This window comes from Cibotium barometz, chromosome 21, assembly GCF_041138505.1.
Source record: "Cibotium barometz isolate CiBa-2024 chromosome 21, ASM4113850v1, whole genome shotgun sequence".
NCBI classification, from domain to species: domain Eukaryota; kingdom Viridiplantae; phylum Streptophyta; class Polypodiopsida; order Cyatheales; family Cibotiaceae; genus Cibotium; species Cibotium barometz.
This window is the reverse complement of record NC_141066.1, coordinates 39,896,088-39,916,399: the sequence shown is the minus strand read 5'-3', so window position 1 is coordinate 39,916,399 and position 20,312 is coordinate 39,896,088. Positions and strand designations below refer to the sequence as shown.

The 20,312-nt window shown below is 44.8% G+C and overlaps 1 protein-coding gene across 2 annotated transcripts in view; it reads right to left on the bottom strand.

Annotated features, from left to right (window-relative positions):
- Window positions 1-18,775, bottom strand: part of LOC147627176 (uncharacterized) — a 36,891-nt gene extending 18,116 nt beyond the window's left edge. The window contains exons 1-2 of one of the 2 annotated variants that reach the window (XM_086815798.1): window positions 18,611-18,775; window positions 18,364-18,476 (exon numbers count right to left, since the gene is read on the bottom strand). The gene's annotated coding sequence lies outside the window, so the exon portion shown is untranslated. Of the gene's footprint in view, window positions 1-17,583; window positions 17,742-18,363 lie in introns of both variants that reach the window. The other variant, XM_086815799.1, reaches the window with a different exon arrangement.
- Between the last annotated feature and the right edge of the window lie 1,537 nt (window positions 18,776-20,312).

Here is a 20,312-nt window from a genome sequence, read left to right as displayed (position 1 = left end):
GAGTTGGCACTCACACTCACATAGGTTAGGCATAGGTTCTAAACTAATGGTTTGTGTGACAAAAGTAAAGAAACTAGGTGACAACTTGTTCAATAATGTAATGACTTGGTCTTCCTGAGAGTTGGCAAAGCCAATGGTCCGCATTAAGGCGCCGGTACTCAACAACCTTGACGTTCAGGTCATCCCCCTCTTTGATAGAGAATATTTGGATTTGATGCTCGAGATCAATGCGATGCTTGCGATCACGTACTACATCTCTCTCTACAAGATGTACCCATATACCAGAGACATAGGGGAACTGTTGGAGTTGTGAATGAAACTCCGGCAGAAGGCCTTGCATGAGCTGCACTATGGCAGTGAAATTCCTAGCTTCCCAATAGCGGATGACTTCAAGAGATGCTAGTGAGGGGTGGGGTTTCGATTCAAATCCCTTCACCACATTCCAAGAAGCTTGGGAAGTGAAAACATGTTCCATAAGGTTAGCCCCAGTGGTGTAATTAGACCCATTGAAACGAGTCTTTTCTGTGAAAGCATTTCTGGACATAGAGACATGAAGGAAAGGAGGTGGTGGCGTCCAAGATGGTTGGTACCCATATCCGGAGTGTAGAGGGTTAGGTGGAACTCCAGAATATCCACTAATACCCAACCAAGGTGTAGGACCTGGCAAGAGTACTCCATAAGATGGAATATAAGGCTGGCCACTCCACATAGGTGGAATACCTGGTTGAGGCACAAATCCTTGAGTAGGCACATAAGCTAGAACTGGGGTAGTGCCTGAGATGGGTTGGTAATGTCACAAGATAGAGGGGACCCGGAATAATAATAGACCAACACTTCAAATACTAGACAGAGCATGATAACACAGCGGAAGAACCATAAGCAATATAATAACACCGCATTGAACCGCAACGGCCGGCCCCCCATAAGAACTTCTTTATTTAGAGAGAGCAGCTTTTACAAGATACAAAGGTGCGGGTGCATACAGCACTGGATTTTCCACAAAGCACCAGCACAAATCTTGCCCAGATCCAATCTAGAGCCAAGATACAAACATAGCACCAAAAGCCATCCGAAAAACTGTCTCAAAACAGTCCCATAATCAGCTCATAATCAGTCCATGAAACAGCCCGAAACGGAGCCAAATACAATCTTGAATTCCGTGCCGAAATGGCCCCAAAAACCGAGCCTCAAATCAGCCACAAAAGAGCTGTCAAATCAGCCCAAAAACAGCTCCATGAACAGTCCATAAATCAGCCCAGAAGTGAGTTGACCAACCCTGTTAGGCTCTAGGAGAAAGCGACCAGCCATGTGGCTGCCCTGGAAGAAGTCGACCAGCTCTATGGCTGCCTTGAAGGAGTTGACCAGCTCTATGTCTGTCCTAGAAGAAGTCGACCAGCTCTGTCTTGGAAGGAGTCGACCAGCTCTATAGAAGGTATGAAACAAGTCAGCCAGCTGTCATGTGCATGAAAGATCCCATGGACATTCTCAGATGCTGGTCCAGAAGAGGCAGCGAGATAAAGAGTATGAACCAGATGGAACCAAGATTATGGAGCACAAAGTGCAACAGAGGCCAGTGTGGACTTGGAGCAAGGCATGGAGGACATGAAGAGGAAGCTGTTAGCTGCAAGTGGGGACTGTCGGCTGCATTAGAAGATGACGTCGGCTGGACCAGAGGACAAGCCGGCTGAAGGCACAGCATTATAACGGATTATGTCCAGACGGCGCAGCTTTTATGATGAATATAACCAGTCGGCTGGCCGACTGCTGGTCGGCCAGCACTCCAGGGAGTCCAAAGGGCTATAAAAGGAGGCACATGCTCATCATTGTAATCATTCAACTCATTAGGAGTTGGGTCCATGTTAGGACTAGATTTTGGTGTCTATCACCTTTTGTATAAAGGCAGTCTAGGGCTGCTGATTTAGGTACCTTTTTGTACCATTAGAATATACTGAATTTCCAGCATCTCTCTCTCTCTCTACTCTCTCTTCATATCTGCGTTTTGCATCAGCATGTTCTCAGTGGTGTTTAGGGCTGAAAGAAGACCCCAAAGCTTCCGCATGTTACACCAGCCCTGTAGGAGGTATGTAGCAAGTCGACCAGCCCTGTAGGAGGTATGGAGCAAGTCAGCCAGCAGTGGAGAGAGAGAAGGCACAATAGGGATAAGCCTCACAGAGTTGTCTAGCTCAATAATAGTTGTGCTTTTCCTTTTGGTCCAAAATAGCTGAACTTGTCCAAAAATATCAACTTTATGCTTTTCTTGGCTTGTACTCAAAGTTTTAGCCCAAAATATCAATTTTTGTGCTTTTCCTAGCTTGTTGGCCAAGTTTCAAGTAGGCGCCTCCTTTTCTCCACCTATCCATGCCCAAACTGATAATATGTCCAGACCGTCTTTAATGATATGTGAACATACCGACTTGTAAATATGATAAGTCACTTTGATGAATAAAATCCCATGCTGCTTTTGCTGGGTGGCCATCTTTTAGGCCAAACTTTTCCAGTAAATGCTTCAGCTTTCTTTTGTAGAAAATCCCCGTTCACACCTTGGCTCCAATCACTGTGTGAAACGCTGATCAAGATTGATGACATGTCACATGCACACCCGTTAAGGGTGGGAGGCTAGCATCATCTTAATCTTGCATTAGTAGTTAATCTCAAAGCATATAGAGCACAACATCAACATGGAGATCATCCTGGTTTTGGGCAAGGCAGTTTGCTGTTAGCAATCATCTCCTGTCTGTATATTTACACCAGGGCCTTTGTTGTGGGTGTGCCCGCCTGATTTAGGTGTTCTCATTTTTCCCCACTCTCCATATTTTTTTCCATTTTTTCCCTATTTTTACCAGGTGTGGGAGGCTGTCATGTGCATGTAAGCTACCTCTGTGTGCTGACCGACTGCTGGACTGTTTTCTTTGACATGGCCCACTGGTTCTACTGCTCCCCGACCCTCTCTGTATGCTGGCCGACTGACAAGTGTTGGCTGACTGATGGTGGGGCAGGTCGTGAGCCTTATGGCTGTTGTCAGCTACCTTGTGTGAGGCCGACTGGCTCGTAGGGGCCGTATAAAATGGCCCCTAGCCCCCACACTTTGTATTCGGTATTTCAGGATTTTCTTGTGTATATAGTAGAGTTACACGCCTCTCTCTCTCTCTCTCCCTCTCTATTGCTGTGTTTTTTTCTACATTGCACCTGCTCTTGTGTTTTCAGATCTTGTCTTCATCTCCGCTACATATTCTGACATGGTATCAGAGCTCTAGGCTCTTGATAGATCTTGGGAACTATGTGAGCAAGAGGGGGGCGGTTTTGTTGCTAATTGGTGGACTGTTTTGGACCGTACGGGAAGAGAAGAAGCAAGAGGAAGGCGGGCTGATTTGCTGGACAACCACTTGCAGGTTTAGTTCTTCATTTTCCCACCCACCCACCCTTTTCAGTTACACCCCCGCAATGGCAGATTCACTTGTGATGGCTGAGAGGCACGTGAAGATCCCGACACTCCCCACGTTCCCAATGCACCGTTAGTTGGACGGGAACAAATACGGCATATGGAAGGTAATGATGGAATCTGTTTTGGAGTCTTACGACCTTGCTGATTTCATTGTTGTTGGGGTTCCACGACCGGAGTTAGAGGAAGGGGAGTTACCCTCGATTCAGAAGGAACGTGAGACACAAGCACAGTTATGGGATCGTGTCAATGCCAGGGTCTATTCTTTCATTTTCCTCAATTGCACACCACAGGTAATCAATCATATCAAGCATATGACGCTGGCCAGAGGTATATGGCAGCATTTGGCTTCTCTTTACAACAGGGTATCGCCCATGAAGAGGATCTCCTTGGAAGTACAGATGCGGGTGATGAATCCTTCAAAGTCGTTGACGATGCGGGAGCACATCAACAAGCTACAAGGTCTTCAGCAGGGCCTCTATTGTGGGTGTGCCCGCCCAATTTAGGTGTTTTCTCATTTTTCCCCCCCCTCCATATTTTTTCCCTATTTTTACCAGGTGTGGGAGGTTGTCTTGTGCATGTCGGCTACCTCTGTGTGCTGGCCGACTGCTGGACTGTTTTCTCTAACATGGCCGACTAGTTCTACTGCTCCCCGACCCTCTCTGTATGCCCTCCAACTGATGGTGGAGCAGGTCGTGAGCCTTATGGCCGCTGTCGGCTACCTTTTGTGCTGGCCGACTGGCTCATAGGAGCCATATAAAATGGCCCCTAGCCCCCACACACTTTGTATTTGGTATTCTGGGATTTTCTTGTGTATATAGTAGAGTTACACGCCTCTCTCTCTCCCTCTCTATTGCTGCGTTTTTTTCTGCAGTGCACTTGCTCTTGTGTTTTCAGATCTTGTCTTCATCTCCGCTGCATATTCTGACATCTGCCAGCAATTATAAGCACACAAGATCAAATGCGCTTGATATAATCCAGTCAGGAGCTTACCCTTTTGGCCAATAGCAGTATGCACTACCCGACCAACAGCATTCTCACCTATAAAACGCAGATAGATCATTCAGTCCAGGATCTCTCTCATCGTAGTGGTCTTCAGCCCAAGATACCAAGAGGTGGGGAGTTCAGCATTCAGCAGCATAGCATTCAGAAATCACCACAATCAAAGTCATGGTCTTCATCATCATAGATCTTTCCAGATCTTAGTTGTAACCATTGCATATAATATAGCTGCATTGCATTTGCATTGAAACCATTCTCTTTCTCTTAAGTGTTTCTAAGTGAAGTTTAGTTAAGCCTAAGGTTGTTTTACTATGATCAATCCCTTGCATGTCACATTGGTATCAGAGTGTTACAAGGTAACCAGCCTTAGTTCATGTTCATGTTCATTCCATAAGTCATTTAATACGTCAACATGTTAGTTGCTTTCGCTCAGTTAAATCCAATCCTCAAGATTTTGCAGGCCATCCTTAGCGTTTTCCCCTTAGGCATGCATCAATAACCCATCCATTTGCATTCTTGCATAGCATATAGGGTTGCACATGGCTTGCATCAGCATAGTAGTCATCCTAGCAGTCCAGTAAAGATAGTTAGTCTAAGCATCTTGCAAGGCATACATGATTTACCCATGAGTTTTCTGGGAAACTCACCAAGCGACCTCTAGATGACATCTGAGCCCGTTTGTATCACGGGAGCAGAGGTACTACCCCCCTCTTGAGCATCAGGCAATGCTCCAGACCTATGCCATGCTGAACCTAAATGGGCCGTACCAAGAGTCGGCTCCAACTCAAAGGCATCAAGATACAGCTGCAATACCTGAGGTGAATCTACTAAGTCACCCTCCTCCATTCACTTTGCATCCATCGGTGAATAGTTCTTGAATTTCACAAGATAGCAACGGAAAACTTTACCTCATACCTTTCTTTCCTTATGTGCCAGTATCTGCTCAGGAATAAGAACCTCATCAAGTTCCTCAACTTCTCACTGAGCCTCATCTGATACATCCTCAGGCACATCCCCATGGAAAGGTCTGAGTAGACTCACATGAAATGCATTGTGAATCTTCCAGTTATCTGGTAGCTTCAAATGATAGGCCACCTCACTAATCTTTTCCAATATCTGAAAAGGTCCATAATAGCGCATGCTCAACTTAGGGAATAAGTACTCTTTACCCTTCATCTTCTTGAGCCTAGCTTTCTCAAATCGCAAAAGAATCCAATCACCCAATGCAAACTCTAATGCACGCCTGTGACGGTCTACTGCCTTCTTTTGCTTTTGTTGAGTTCTTTGGAGTGCCAACTTAACTCTCCTATAAGCTTCATCCATGTTCTCCACATAGTGGTCAGCCTCAAAGATCTTATCCTTTGTGTGCAAAATGAGTGGTACTTTCTTCCCTCCTTCCACAATCTCAAAAGACGCCTTGCCCGTCGAGGTATGGATGGTGTTGTTATAAGCGAACTCCACCAAAGAAAGATACTTTTCCCATTGTTGCTTGTGCTCTGACACATAGCACTTGAGAAGATCTAACATTGTGGAATTAGCCTCTTCCGACTGTCCATCTGTCTGTGGATGAAACGATGATGAAAACACGAGAGTTGTACCCATGTTGTCAAACAACCCTCTCCAAAATAAACTCGTCATCCGTGGATCACAGTCACTAATGATAGACGACGGCATGCCATGATACTTGAAGATGTTCGCCATGAACAACTTCACCATGTGGTCAACTTTGATCTTCTTATGCACGGGAATGAAATGAGCCTGCTTACTGAACCTGCATATGATAGTCCAAATGCCATCATTTCCCGTTTGTGTCCTCGGAAGATCAAATATAAAATCCATGGCAATGCTCTCCCATGGTCTACCTGGAATAGGTAAAGGCTGAAGTAACCCTGGTGTCTTTTGAAGATCAAACTTCACATTCTGACATACGATGCATTGCCTAACAAATGCATCAACATCTCTTCTCAAGGTCGGCCAATAAAAGAAAGATTCAACTGCCTTTACCATGGCCTCAATGCCCCTATGACCTGCATACGGTGGAGCATAACTTTCAATCTACCATGCATCAACAAAAAGCCATCCCTGAGAGTATAATGATCATGCCGCTGACCCTCAGACATCTGATCATAGACCTTGCCAAAATCCTCATCATGGGCATACTATTCTTTCATCTCATCAAGCTCATGATGATAAGCAAGTGAAACTGCTAAGACCTGTGGCTCGCGTGACAAAGCATCTGCCACAACATTCTTTTTGCCTTCCACAGACAATCTGAAAGTGGAACATAGACAAAAAGTTGGCCCATCTCATATGCTTCTCAGAAAGCTTGGTCTATGTGAGGAAATAATGCAAGGTCTGATGATCTATCTGCACAGTGAAATCAGCCCCAAGCAAATGGTGTTTCCATGTAGAAAGAGCATGAATTTCAGTCAACATCTCTTTCTCATAGACCTGTAAATGCTTCTCGGCATTCTGTACTATACGACTCTCATAGGCTATCACATGTCCTTCCTGCATATGAGAATTGCCCCGATGCTATTCCCACATGGATCACACTGGACAACAAAAGCCTTTCGGAGATCCGGTAGTACCAACATGGGATCCGAAGTAGCTTTTCTTTTAGCTTCTTAAAGGCTGCAATTTCCCGATCAGCCCATCGAAACAGAGTTCCCTTCTTTGTTAAAGCATGAAGGGGTGAAGCAATCTCAGCAAAATACCGTATGTACCGCCTATAATACGAACACAATCCCAAAAAGCTACGTACATCATGCACGGTCTTCAAATCTAACCAATTGAGAATTGCTTCTGTGTGAAAATATACCCAAAAAGGGTATTTAACCCAACCCAAAAAGGGCCATTTTTTCTTTTATATTATTTATATGGTGGCCGACCAACACCCTACCCTCATATAAATATGAGGCGCCTCCTAAACCTCTTCACCAACTGACAATTACTGATCGGCTGGGTGTCCACTCCAGGACTACTCATCAGCGCTTTACCCTCCTCCTCCTGCTGGATTGATCGCCCACTTCAAGACAACTCTTCAGTTTGCTTCTGTACCGACTGCTGGTGTTGGAACAAGCCACCTACAAACAAGTGGAATCCTTCCCTGCTACTGCTAAACTGGACATTTTCATCTGCAGTGTTTCTTCTGCATTTTATCACAAGTTGCTACTGCTAGTCCATGGTGCATATATCTGCATTTTTCACCACAGCTCACTTCTGCATTTTCCACCAGCAGCCATTAGGACATAAGCGCTTACATCAGTGCTTACATCTCAACCCTACATCAAGGATACATCAGCACTTACTTCTCAGCCCTAAATCAGGTATATATCGGCGCTTACATCAATATGTCATCGATCCTCGAAATAGAGAATCGATTCTTGATGGTGTTCTTGTTTAACGCCTTGTAATCTATACACATGCGCCAAGAACCATCTTTCTTTTGCACTAAGAGCACAGGTAAGCAAAAGGGTGATGAGCTAGGCTGAACCAACCCCTTTTTCAAGAACTCCTGTACCTAGCTCATAATTTCCTCTTGTTGGGCTGCACTAACACGGTACAGCGGTCTATTTGGTGGAGTACTCCCCGGAATAAGATCAATAGCATGATCTTCTGGCCTTTCCAAAGGAAGTTCTACTGGTAATGACTCGGAAAAGCAATCTTGGTACTCACGTAGAAAATCAGTCTTGTCTTTATCTAACATAGACAAATTAGATTGAGATTCATCATCTTTTGCATCCTTTACAAAAACCAAGTATGCGAAAAGATGCTTTTTCATTACTGATGAAATGGCCGAAGCCGATACAATAGGAACAGATTCCCCTTTAAGCTTTACATCCAAAATGTGCTCTTTCCCTCTATGAGTCAAAGTAATCTTCCTGTTTTACGTATCCACCACCGCATGTACTCTATGACACCATGGCATACCCAACAAAACATTACACCCATCAAGTGGCATGATATAGAATTCCTCACTGTCCACATAACCCTACACATGAAGCCTCAGCTTCCCAATAATAGGGGTGATGGGTTCTGCATAGCCAAGACAAGCCATATTAGCCTCATGCAAAGGCCCCATCTCCTCTGCATGGATTCCCAATCTGCCAGCCAAATCTGGTGAGATAAAGTTGGCTCTAGCACTTGTGTCAAAGAAAATCAAAGCATTCTAATCTCTAACTTTGCCCAAGCTCTACACAACTCAGTCTCCTCTCACCACCTGGCTGTTCCCCAACAAGATCAGGAACTAACCCTGCAAAAGGCTTTGCTTTCTTAGACTTGGGCTCCCCTTTAGTGTCAGAGTCCTTCTTGGACTTACGCTTGGGACAATTGAAAGACATATGTCTCTCTTCGATAATACAGAAAAAGCATTTCTTGGCATCCAACAAAGCGTGCTTCTCCTCAGGAGTTCTCTTGGGTATTGGTAGCATCTTACACCGCTTCTCTGCAGGCACTCTTGCATCACGAGATGCATGCCCTGACTTCTCAGTTTGCTTGCCCGTGCTTTTGCTGCCCTTAAATCTAGTTGAAACCCCAATGAGTAACGCATTTGCGGTCATGGCATTCTCTATCATCTGCGACATATTTGTTACTCGAGTCTTAATGCAATAGTCACGCACTTCCTTGGACAACCCACAACAATACTTCTCAACCTGCTCAGATAGTGGCACTGCACAATAAGAAGTAACTGGGAGTAAAGCTTCCCAAAACTTCTTGTTATAATCCTCAAGATTCTCACATTTCGATGCATCCAATTTATGCCATGTTGTCATTACATCCACCTCAAATGTAGATGTGAGCCACACGGAAGAAAACACCTATTTAAATTGTACCCAAGTAGATGGTGCTATGCCCTGCAAAAGAAGAGTGGACCACCACTGCAATGCATTGCCCTTGAGAAAAGTCGCAGCTTTTCTCACTTTTGAGGATTCCATGTAATTTCCACCAGAAAAAGCAGCATCAAACTGCTGTAAAAGGTAAGAGCCTTGAGCCTATCTTTGGCCCCACTGAATGTGTCAAATTTCACTGTAGCTCCCCCTTCCTTGTAATCTTTCGCCTTACCCATAGGCATTAGATTATCGTAAGGAAGTGGCTTCACAAGATTGCTACCCCCTGCATTCATACCCATACTAGGGTCAACATTGCCAGTTTCCACACCTTGTATACCATGCAATCCTGCTGATCCTCCCATGCTTCCAAACATACCACTATGCATACCAGGCTGCATGTCCCCATACATGTTTCCTTGCATTCCGGGCTGCATGCTCCCATACATATTCCCTTGCATTCCGGGCTGCATACCATCATACATGTTGCCTTGCATGCCAGGCTGAAAACTAGCTCCAAAATTCCCTCGCAGTCCCATGCCTCCTTCAGGGTAACCCCCAGTCATAGATTGGAACACGGAACCACCGCCAAAATAGCCTGGATACATCGATTGCTGCGGAATAGGTGGCTGCTCGAAAAAGGAACTCTGTGGGTTTTCACCATAAGTGTTTTGCATGTTGGAAAACTGTCCAAAAGCAAGATCCTGTGGGAAGGCACCACTATTGCCCTGAGGTGGATTCCTAGAAGTTAGAACTCACCTTCTTCTTAGGCTCAGAAGGGGCCCTCATAAATTCAGCAAACTTCTCACTTTGTGTGAGTTGCATAAGCACATCCACTGCCCCTGCCAAACAGGCTTTGAATTGGGCATCATCTTCCTCTTTACTTAGCATATCTTCTGGTTACGTTACATCCTCATAACGTGCATCTTCTGTAGCCTATTCTCCTACAAGTACATCCTCAGATTCAGTCCTCTCACGAGTGGTCTCCTACTCTTTCTCATCATCATAGTCATCGTCATCCTCATAGACATCTTGTCGAAATTTTCAGCGACTTTCCTCGAGACAACCACGAGCTCACCCCCTTAAGAAAGTTGGTGATGGACCCGACTGTGGAACCTTGAAACCAGCCTCAAGTAGAAACCAAAGTGCGGTAAACTAGCAGTCACCCAAACACAGTTGTAATCCAACAAATAAGACAGATAAAAAGGGAGCTAGAGTGCTCCTACACAAAAAGAACAACGACACCTGTTGACCCCAAAGCTTGGCACCCCTTTCGGTATTTCTTTATTCAAATTCAATGGAAGAGTTCAATTCAATACGTCATGGCCATTCATGTCTTGTACGTATGCATGTCCAATCTGCCAATCCTCTGGACCTCTTAGCATAGAGGTTACACACAACCCTGCGCCCCCAAACACCACACTGTTATTCACCTCTAATCAACCGAGATAGTACATCCATGAGGCCTTGAATACGCATCTAACTAGCCCATGCACATAGCCAAAAACCAGCCATACATCAGCCCATAAACTCTTCCAAATCAGTCCAAAAACTTGCCCTGTTTCCACCCTCCGAACTGCCAAACCCTTCCTCTCACAAAGGGCCAGAGGAGCACCCTCGAAACAGTCTCAAACTAGTGGAAAGAGGGACTCGGTTGTGCACCTTCTGCAATCCCACCTTCTCACAAAGAGAGAGAGAGAGAGTGAGAGAGTGAGAGAAACCTGCAAACCTTGTCACTTTCCCCCAAAGAGAGAAGAGAGAAAAACAGACTGGTCGTCCCCACGTTTGCACCTTTACTTCTAGAGTCTACCTCCTTCAAAGAGAAAGAGAAAGTGCGAGAGAAAAGTCTGTTTAGTTCCGCTTCTTCTGCCCTGCAGTCGCCTTCCATGAGAGAGAGAGAGAGAGAGAGAGAGAGAGAGAGAGCGTGGGTGGACCTGCTCTCAGTCCAGAGTTCTCTGTAGCGTGAAGGGGGTCTGCAACTCAGCCGGCCTGCAATCCTGCTGCCAACGCTGCCCCTCTGTCCAACCCGTGAGCAGTCCAGCCCAATAACCCTACAGCCAGTCTGTCGCGAGAGAGAGAGTGTGTGAAAGCACCTGCGTAACTCCAATCCAGTCCAGTCCAGTCCAACCCACCTGTCTTTTTCAGAGCAGAGAGAAGTGTGAGAGCAAAAGCGCCCCCCTAGCTGCTGCCTGACTCCTCCAAAAGAAGCCCTTTTGCCAATAATAGCCCAAAGTCGCGATTCTCCCAAAAAGTATTCTTTTGTTTTAAAACCTTTGCCCCCTCCTAAGGTTTTTAAAACCATTGTCCCCCACATGGGGTTATAAAAGAGAAACTTCAAAATAATACCTAGAGTCCTCTAGACCACAAGTGTGCACATTTAATAAATGTCCTGCACACTGGTGTCCTACAAACTAACCACCATGCCCATACACTTGTACAAATTCACAGGGTCGTGACACTTTGGATCTTTTGAATTACATGTAGTCTCTTCCTCCTCACAGGATTCAGAGAGGTTTTCTGGAAGCTTCTCTGAAACTATCGGGACGACCTCATCCTCCTTCAAATAGGATTTGGAGAGATCCACCTCCTTGATCTGTGGTTCTGGTTCTAGTTTGCCTTCTCACTCTAGCTTTGGCTCTGGTTCTGGTTTTGGCTCTGACACGTGCATCTCGAGTAATGGCACCTCCTCGGAAACACATTTTTCTGTGATCACGTCTCCTGAGAACTCGTATCTTAGAAGCTCTCTTTTCGTTGCGTCAACGCTCTCAATCTTGGGCTGCTTCACAGCCCGAGGTGAAGCCTCCTTGGCTTTTGTTGATGATGCCATGATTCATGAACTATGCCCATGTTTCCTTGAGGTGTGCCCAATGTTGCTTGTACAAAAGTTAGGCTTGACGCACCTCTTCTTGAAGCTTTACTTGATGTGCTTCTCTCTCCCGTTGCCGACGGTCCTCTTCTCTGAGTTGTTGCCTATACTCGGCGAAGTCTCATACTCACGCGGTAGCTATTCTTTCCAAGCATCATTGCTCTCCATCGAGGTGAGGTATTGGTGGAGGGAGTAGCAAAAAGAAATCTTTTCCTACATAGGTTAGACCTAGACTAAGTCTTGTGCAAATTCTACCCTACATGCAACCCATGCTACATGCAAAAATGGGATGAAACCCTAAAAACGGAAACCTTAATTTGGCTTTTCCAATTTCCACATTGAATCTAGGATTGAAAACATTGTTGCTAGGACTGAGATCGTGCAAAATATAAAAACCCTAATTTTGGCCTGCAAACCCTTATTTAGCGTACACAAAACGTTGTCAGAATACGCAGCGGAGATGATGACCAAATCTGAGAACACAAGAGCAAAAAACGCAGGCAGAAAAACAGCACAAGAGAGAGAGAGATGTAGGCGTGTAACTCTGCTCTATATACACAAGAAGATCCCGAGGAATGATACAAATGAGGTATGGGGACTGAGGACCTATATATACCCCCCTAGAGGGCAGTCGGCCAGCAGAAGGAAAAGCCCACGATTGATAAAAAGGTCCACGACTGCATAAATGCAGTCGGCCAGCAATCTGGTGCCCAAAACTGATCAAAACCAGTCGGCCAGCAGCAAGAGTGCCCACGACTGATAAACATCCAGTCGGCCAGCACTATACTGCTCTTGGCACCCTCTGGCACCTCCCAAGCCTCAGAAAAATGGGAAAAAATAGGGAAAAAATGCGGAGAGTGGGGAAAAATGGGAAAACACCTCATAAGGACGGGCACACACACAACAAAGGCCCTGGTATATAAAACTAGACAGGAGATGACTTCTAACACCCCCTCTCAGCTCCTGGCTGTGTAACCAACCACTGGGAGCTGGGGTGCCGCCTGAGCAAATCCTAAGAGCGACTTCGTGAAGAGGTCCACCGTACTGTCCTCCGTCGAACAGAACTCCAGCAAGATGTCATCAGCAACGATCTGTTCACGAACAAAGTGCCTCTGGATGACCATGGGTTCCTCCAATGGAAGCCCAAACCTGCAATGTAACCTCCTCCTACTGCTCCGTAAAACTGCTCCTAGGCTTGAAGTAGATCCCCTCGTGTCCGGATCTCCTCCCCAAACCGAGTCACTCCAACCGCGGAGTCGGACTCCATCCAACAATCCCCCTCCTGTGTACAAGAGTCCATGATCCTTCGCATGTCGCAGAAACCACAGGAAACGCAATCCTGCCTCACAAAGAGACATCTGCAACCAAGAGCTCAACTGCCTCATCAGGAAGCTGGTGTCCATCAACCAGATCAATGAACCATACAGCTTCTGAGTCACAGAGACATCACACTGCTCACAAGGATCAACACCTGTTACGGTGCACAAGCAAGTCCTGGAAACCTGATGAAACCTGTCAACCACCCCCTCTGAATCCGAAACCACAAAGCCTGGAGAAACCACCTCCTTCTGCAAGTAATCACCTGTCACCTACCTGGCTTTCCGAAAGGTCCCCGTGGAAAGAATATCCTCATCTACTGGAGGTTCTTTGTCCCGAACACTACGAGACATCAGAGCATAAGTGACCTGTTCAGCTTCCTTTGACTCACGAACACAAGAACTACCAACATCAGTACTAGAAAGTTTCTGCCAACTGCTACCATCTATTGGCAAGCTATCCACCACCTAGTCTCGGAAAGCCCGCACCTGCAGCGTATCCACACTTGAGTAGCCATTACCAGACTGCCACTCATCACAATCCTGAGGACCTGGGAGAGAGAGTGCTGAAAGCCTGTAGACTCCATTCTCCACTCCGCCTTCCCAAACCACTTGGCCTGTTGCTTTGTCCCGGAGAGCAACAAAATGCTCATCAAACTCCACCCGTACGCCAGTCTTGCAAACCTGATGCACTGACAACAGACGAAAACCAAGTGTCGGAACATACAACACCTGGGAGGAATGCTTCCCCCCTTAGCCATCGGGAACTATCTCCATCCTGCCCTCACTGTGAACTGGGATAGTGGACGTATCCCCAGTAAGAATATGACCAGAAAGCCTACAGAGATCCTATAAACCGGAACGGGAAGGAGTCATGTGCCTGGAAGCACCACTATCGAGAATCCACTCCCGAGTATCCGTTGCGGCGAGTCCTCCAATCTCCTCCCTGCCTGAAGAAAATGAAGCATCGGTGTCCATCACCTCCAGGTGCACAAAAGCCGGAGTCTTCACGATTGCTGCTGAAGAATCTTCACCCTTCTCGGTCTTCCGCTTGGGACACTGCCTCCAGTAGTGGCCTTTCTCGCCACAATCATTACAAGTCCTCTCTGCCTTCAGTTTCTCGCGGTCAGCGTCGGACTTCTTCTCAGAAGACTTCTCCGATGAAGCCTTCCCTTTGCTTGAGTTACGGCCTTTCAACCGTTGGCCAATAAAGGCCTCCGGACCTCCACCCTGAGGAGGGTTCGTGAATCGTTCCTCCTGGTCCAGGACCATGGACACAAGCTCCTCCCACGTGATGGTGCTGAGCCTGCCCACTGGTAATCAAAGACGAGTAAAATGCTGAGTACGAAGAGGGCAAATGTGACAGCAACGTGATGGCCATGTCCTCTGACGATATCTCCTTCCCAACCTGGAGAACTTCCTGTTGAAGAGCCTGCAGCTTGTTAATATGCTCCCGCATCGTCGACGACTTTGCAGGGCTCATAACCCGCATCTGTACTTCCAAGGAAATCCTCTTCATGGGCGATACCCTGTTGTAAAGTGAGGCCAAATGCTGCCATATACCTCTGGCCAGCGTCATGTGCCTTACATGATTGATTACCTATGGTGTGCAATTGAGGAAAATAAACGAACGGACCCTGGCATTGACACGATCCCACATCTGTGTCTGGGCCTCCCGGTCCTTTCGGGTTAACGGTAACTCCCCTTCCTCTACTTCCGGCCGTGGAACACCAACAACGACAAAATCGGCGAGGTCATAAGACTCCAGAACGGATTCCATCATCACCTTCCATATGCCGTAGTTGCTCCCATCCAATTGACGGTCCACCGGGAACGTGGGGAGTGTCGGGATCTTCACATGCCTCTCGGCCATCTCATACAGATCTGCCATAGCGGGGATGTACTCTGAAAAGGGTGGGTGGATGGGAACAAAGAAGAACTGATACCTGCAAGTGGCTGTCCAGCAAATCAAACCGCCTTCCTCTTGCTTCTCCTCTTCCCGATCAGCCCAAAACAGTCCACCAATCAGCCACAAAACAGTTCCCCTCTTGCTCACACAAATCCCAAGACCTATCTAGAGCCTAGGCTCTGATACCATGTCAGAATACGCAGCGGAGATGATGACCAAATCTGGGAACACAAGAGCAAAAAACGCAGGCAGAAAAACAGCACAAGAGAGAGAGAGATGTAGGCGTGTAACTCTGCTCTATATACACAAGATCCCGAGGAATGATACAAATGAGGTATGGGGGCTGAGGACCTATATATACCCCCCTAGAGGGCAGTCCGCCAGCATAAGGAAAAGCCCACGATTGATAAAAAGGTCCACGACTGCATAAATGCAATCGGCCAGCAATTTGGTACCCAAAACTGATCAAAACCAGTCGACCAGCAGCAAGAGTGCCCACGTCTGATAAACGTCCAGTCGGCCAGCACTGTACTGCTCTTGGCACCCTCTGGCAGCCCTCCCAAGCCTCAGAAAAATGGAAAAAAATAGGAAAAAAATACGGAGAGTGGGGAAAAATGGAAAAACACCTCATAAGGGCGGGCACACTCACAACAAAGGCCCTGGTGTATAAAACTAGACAGGAGATGACTTCTAACAAACGTAGCCTAAGGACTGTCCTAGGATGACCTAAGCTCTAATACCAATGTAACATGCGTTGCGGAAGCGTGTTCATGATTAACACTAAGCAAAGAAGTTTAACGCTAATCCTATAGCAAAGACACAAAAGAGAAGGAGAGATAGACCTAATCTACTATATATTGCCAAAGCATGCTATGTATACAATGATCTTGTTGATTCACAGCTTCGTGCAAATGATCTTGCTGATTCACAGCTTCATGATACATACCAAAGATCCCTACAACCCTCTACTTACAATCGGACAAGAGAAGCTCTTGCTGATCCACCATTATGTCCTTGCAAACTCTGACAAATAGATCCTCTTGATCTTTGAATGATAATCCTAATGAATGCCTAATGATTCTATTATAGGGAAAAGGTATGAATTCGTAATCAAGTCGGTTTTGCCTATTTTTGCCACAAAACATTGTCCAAAAAGTCATCTTTTGTGTCCAAACAATGCCCAAAAGGTGTCCCAACCATTGGGCTATGTCTTGGACACTTCCGGAAGCTTGTAGGGCTACAAAATCTGCTCTAAATCTGCCTATATATTTGCCAATGAGAATATATGTCTATCAGCATCCGGATAAAGGGATGCACATGACATTCTCCTCTAATATGGAATATCCATGAAGCAAAAACATTGAATTTGCCTACTAGATCATAGATCTAAACTCAGATCTGTACTACGCATGCTCTACAAATGGTTACAATGCATGACCTAGGCGCTGAACACTCAAGAGAACCAGCTTCAGGAGGAGGTTCTTGATGCTATGTTTGCTCCCAAGGGGGATCATGCTATGTAAACGCTAGTTCACATCTGGCTCCTCTTGCTGGTGGTGTGGATAACACGAATCTGCCTATAATTATGCATTTGATGTGCTGATCAGCCAGCACTTTTCAAACCCAAAAATATTATCATAAATATAGATACCGTCATAAGGCTAGATGAATTTGAACTTACAAATAATTTTAAAAGAAAGAAGAGAATCACCAAAAACAAACAAAATTTTAAAAAATAAAATAAAATTTTAAAAAAAGCTTAATACAAACACCCAAGAAAAAAAAACCCATGATCTAGTAGCCTCATGAAACTATTGTGACACATTCTTGGCTTGGGCCTTTCGTAGACATTTATTATAGCTTACTTTCTCTTTTTCTCTAGCTAAGATGCTAGTCTCCATTCTATCCCATGCAGATGAGTAGCAATACTGTCTAACAAAGCAAAGGGCTTATAGAGACACCTGTATGTATTATACTATTTATATAGAGACTGCACACAGACATTTTTACATTGACAGCCAGTGACTTGAAGTAGCAAGGGAATAAAAATGCCTAGAAGTATTCAAACCTAAAATTTTGCCCAAAACCAGCAGAGGCCAGATTATCCTGGGGGCATGCATCCCTCCCATGCCCAGAGGTGATACTTTCAGGCACAACTGTTTTACAAAGCCAGGTTAAGAACTTCATTTTTTGGAAACCTCTATGATGAACCTTCAAGATACCTAGGCAAAAGATTCATGATTTGTATCTGTTCTTGCTGGCTCCTTGGTTGGTGTGCCCTCTTGGCTCTATGTAATCTCCTGTAAGTGTGGACGCGGTTCCACAAATACTTGGTCTGTGAGAGGTGCTGCAAGACTCTGAGGTGTCTGTGCCAAGTCTCCTGAAAAGAGACAAGAAATGAGTCTTTTAACATCATACCCGAGTCAGCAGACTACTTATAATCCATATAATGGCACTGCAGCTGGTCAATTGGATGCTGGCTGGCTGCTGACAGCATGTTGACCGACCAGTATGTGGTGTCGTGCCAACTTTGCTCTATGTGAGAGGGAGACCCTAATCAAAAGGAACCAAATTCCTTGCTTACATCTTTCTCAAAAAATGTCCAGCTGTATCTCAACACATCTTGTGAATCTTAAAGCACATGCTCGACAAGCCCCACATGCCACAACAACTTCATCTAAGCAAGCTCCAAAGTTCTCAAGAACACATTTAATTTTTCCACAACCAATGGTCAACGATATAATCCAAGTGATCCATTAGCATATCTTGAGCTGAACTTGCAAGGCTTGATCAAGATAACATCCAAAGTCCTAACATTGAAAATGAACCAAATGACTTATTTTCCAGTCTCATCACTGAAGAGAAGTATGTTCAAAAGAGCTGACCCGCAATGAAGGTTCTATGGTCAAGGATCCATGGCATCTAACCTAATCAAACAGATCAAAAACTAACCCGAATGACATATATATTTGTAACACAGAACAGGAGAAACAAAAACTTACTTGAAATGAAGCTTCTACGGTGCAGACATGGGATCGATCGAATCCTGACCCTAACAACAGATCAAAACCCTAACCCTAATCACAGCTCTGACGACAGAGATTGTGACAGAAAACTGTTACAAAGGAAACAAAACGGATCAGAGACCAATGCCAGAAAGAGTGAAGAGAGAATGGAGCGTCTGTAGCAAAAAAAATCATGGCTTCACTCAAATTCTAACTTGGAACGAGCCACAGGAAAGAACACTACTGAAGGAAGCTTTCGTCTCTGTTGTCAGAAATCGCAACAGGTGAAGACGTAAAGCAAGAAGACACAGAGCCTTTTTCTTGCATTTCAATATTAGTAGTTATTACAATATACCACAGGTCAAATTCCGAGACACTGAACGCTATTAATTTTTATATACTAAGAAATACTTTTTATATACTAAGAGAGACTTATACGATAGGACTAACTATAGTACTGGATGCCTGGAATTTTTATATAGTTTTTTTAAGAGAGTAGGTAAGGAAGGAGTTTGAGAGTTCCTAGGTGATTGGTTCAAATCTCCCCCTTGCGCGAGTAGTGTTCTTTCAAATTTCCAACCAATCCCCCCCAAAAAAAAAGAGACAGAGATGCAGCTGGGATGAATTCAAACCCACTACCTCCATCTTGGAAGAGACATGGGCGCTACTGTTGAGCTATAGCCCAAGTGTGCTATGCTATAGACCAGGTGTGCTAAGAAATACTTGCTTCATGTATGATGTGATGTTAGAATAAAAACCATCCTTTATTGTCTTTTTCAAGGTTCGAGTTAAGGAAAAACTAGTGGAAATTTTTGCTTGCCTTGAGAATATCAATTAAGATATTAAAATTTTCAGTGATGAAATCAACTAATGTGTAGATTTTTTAAGGGAAAAGTGGCCAAGATTAAGATCTCTCCTTCTTTTGGCTCGTTGGGGATAATATTTCTTTCCTAGCACTAGTATGTTGGTAATTACTTTGGCCTCTCCCAAGAGATGTCCGTGCTTGTAGCCTAAGAGTAGGAGTTAAAATCCCACCACTAGCAAAAAGATGCATTATATTCTTACCCATGATGCGGCTAGCCATGGCCACACAATGGCTTGTTAAGTGTGGCAGACTGACAAGGAAGGAAAGACTACTTGCCTATAAAAAAAGTATGTTATTGATTCTCCAAGCCGAATAATATGTAGCATTAATGGGGCCAAGTGCAAGTCTAGAGTGAACTATATACCCCATGATTATGTAGTAAGTCTCAAGTGACTTTGAACGAAATAAATACCCCTTGATTATGGCCTCTCACACCCAATAGGAAAACGCCCAATAGGAAGCAACGGAAAAACATGCAACAAATAGTGGTTGACCATTATAAAAAGCCTTCAACAAACCAAAAGAAAAAAAGTAGGGCCTACAAGTATATCAATTATTATGTATTTTAAGCAATATAGTTTAGGCTTGTGTGTGTACCATTAGGCTATAGTGAAGCTTATACTATTTTGTCATTCTCCATGCACTATAATAAAGGTAATTGTATTCTATATAGAGAAGCATGCAATTCTATCAACCATAACATATTTTATCACAGTAATTCTTTGTATTGCATAAGAGCATTTCACCAAAATGTATACACAATTCTTTGTTTTTGAATAGCTATCTTTATTATCATTGTTGCCAATTGACTAGATATTGAAAAACTTAGGTGTAAAGTGCATCAACAAGTGGACTTTTCTTGTGACTATTTTTCCTTCCCTCACCATCATCACTGTCATGATTCCACCAAGACAATGTATTGATGTGACCCCTTTGCCATCTACTCTCCTCCTATAGCATGTCCTTTATCATTTGCAAGAAGTCACACTCACACCCACTCTCTTTTTTCATAACTACACTCGACTTAAAATATAAAGTTTGAAAATGCACAGTGAGATAAGTCACAAATGCACCTCCTATG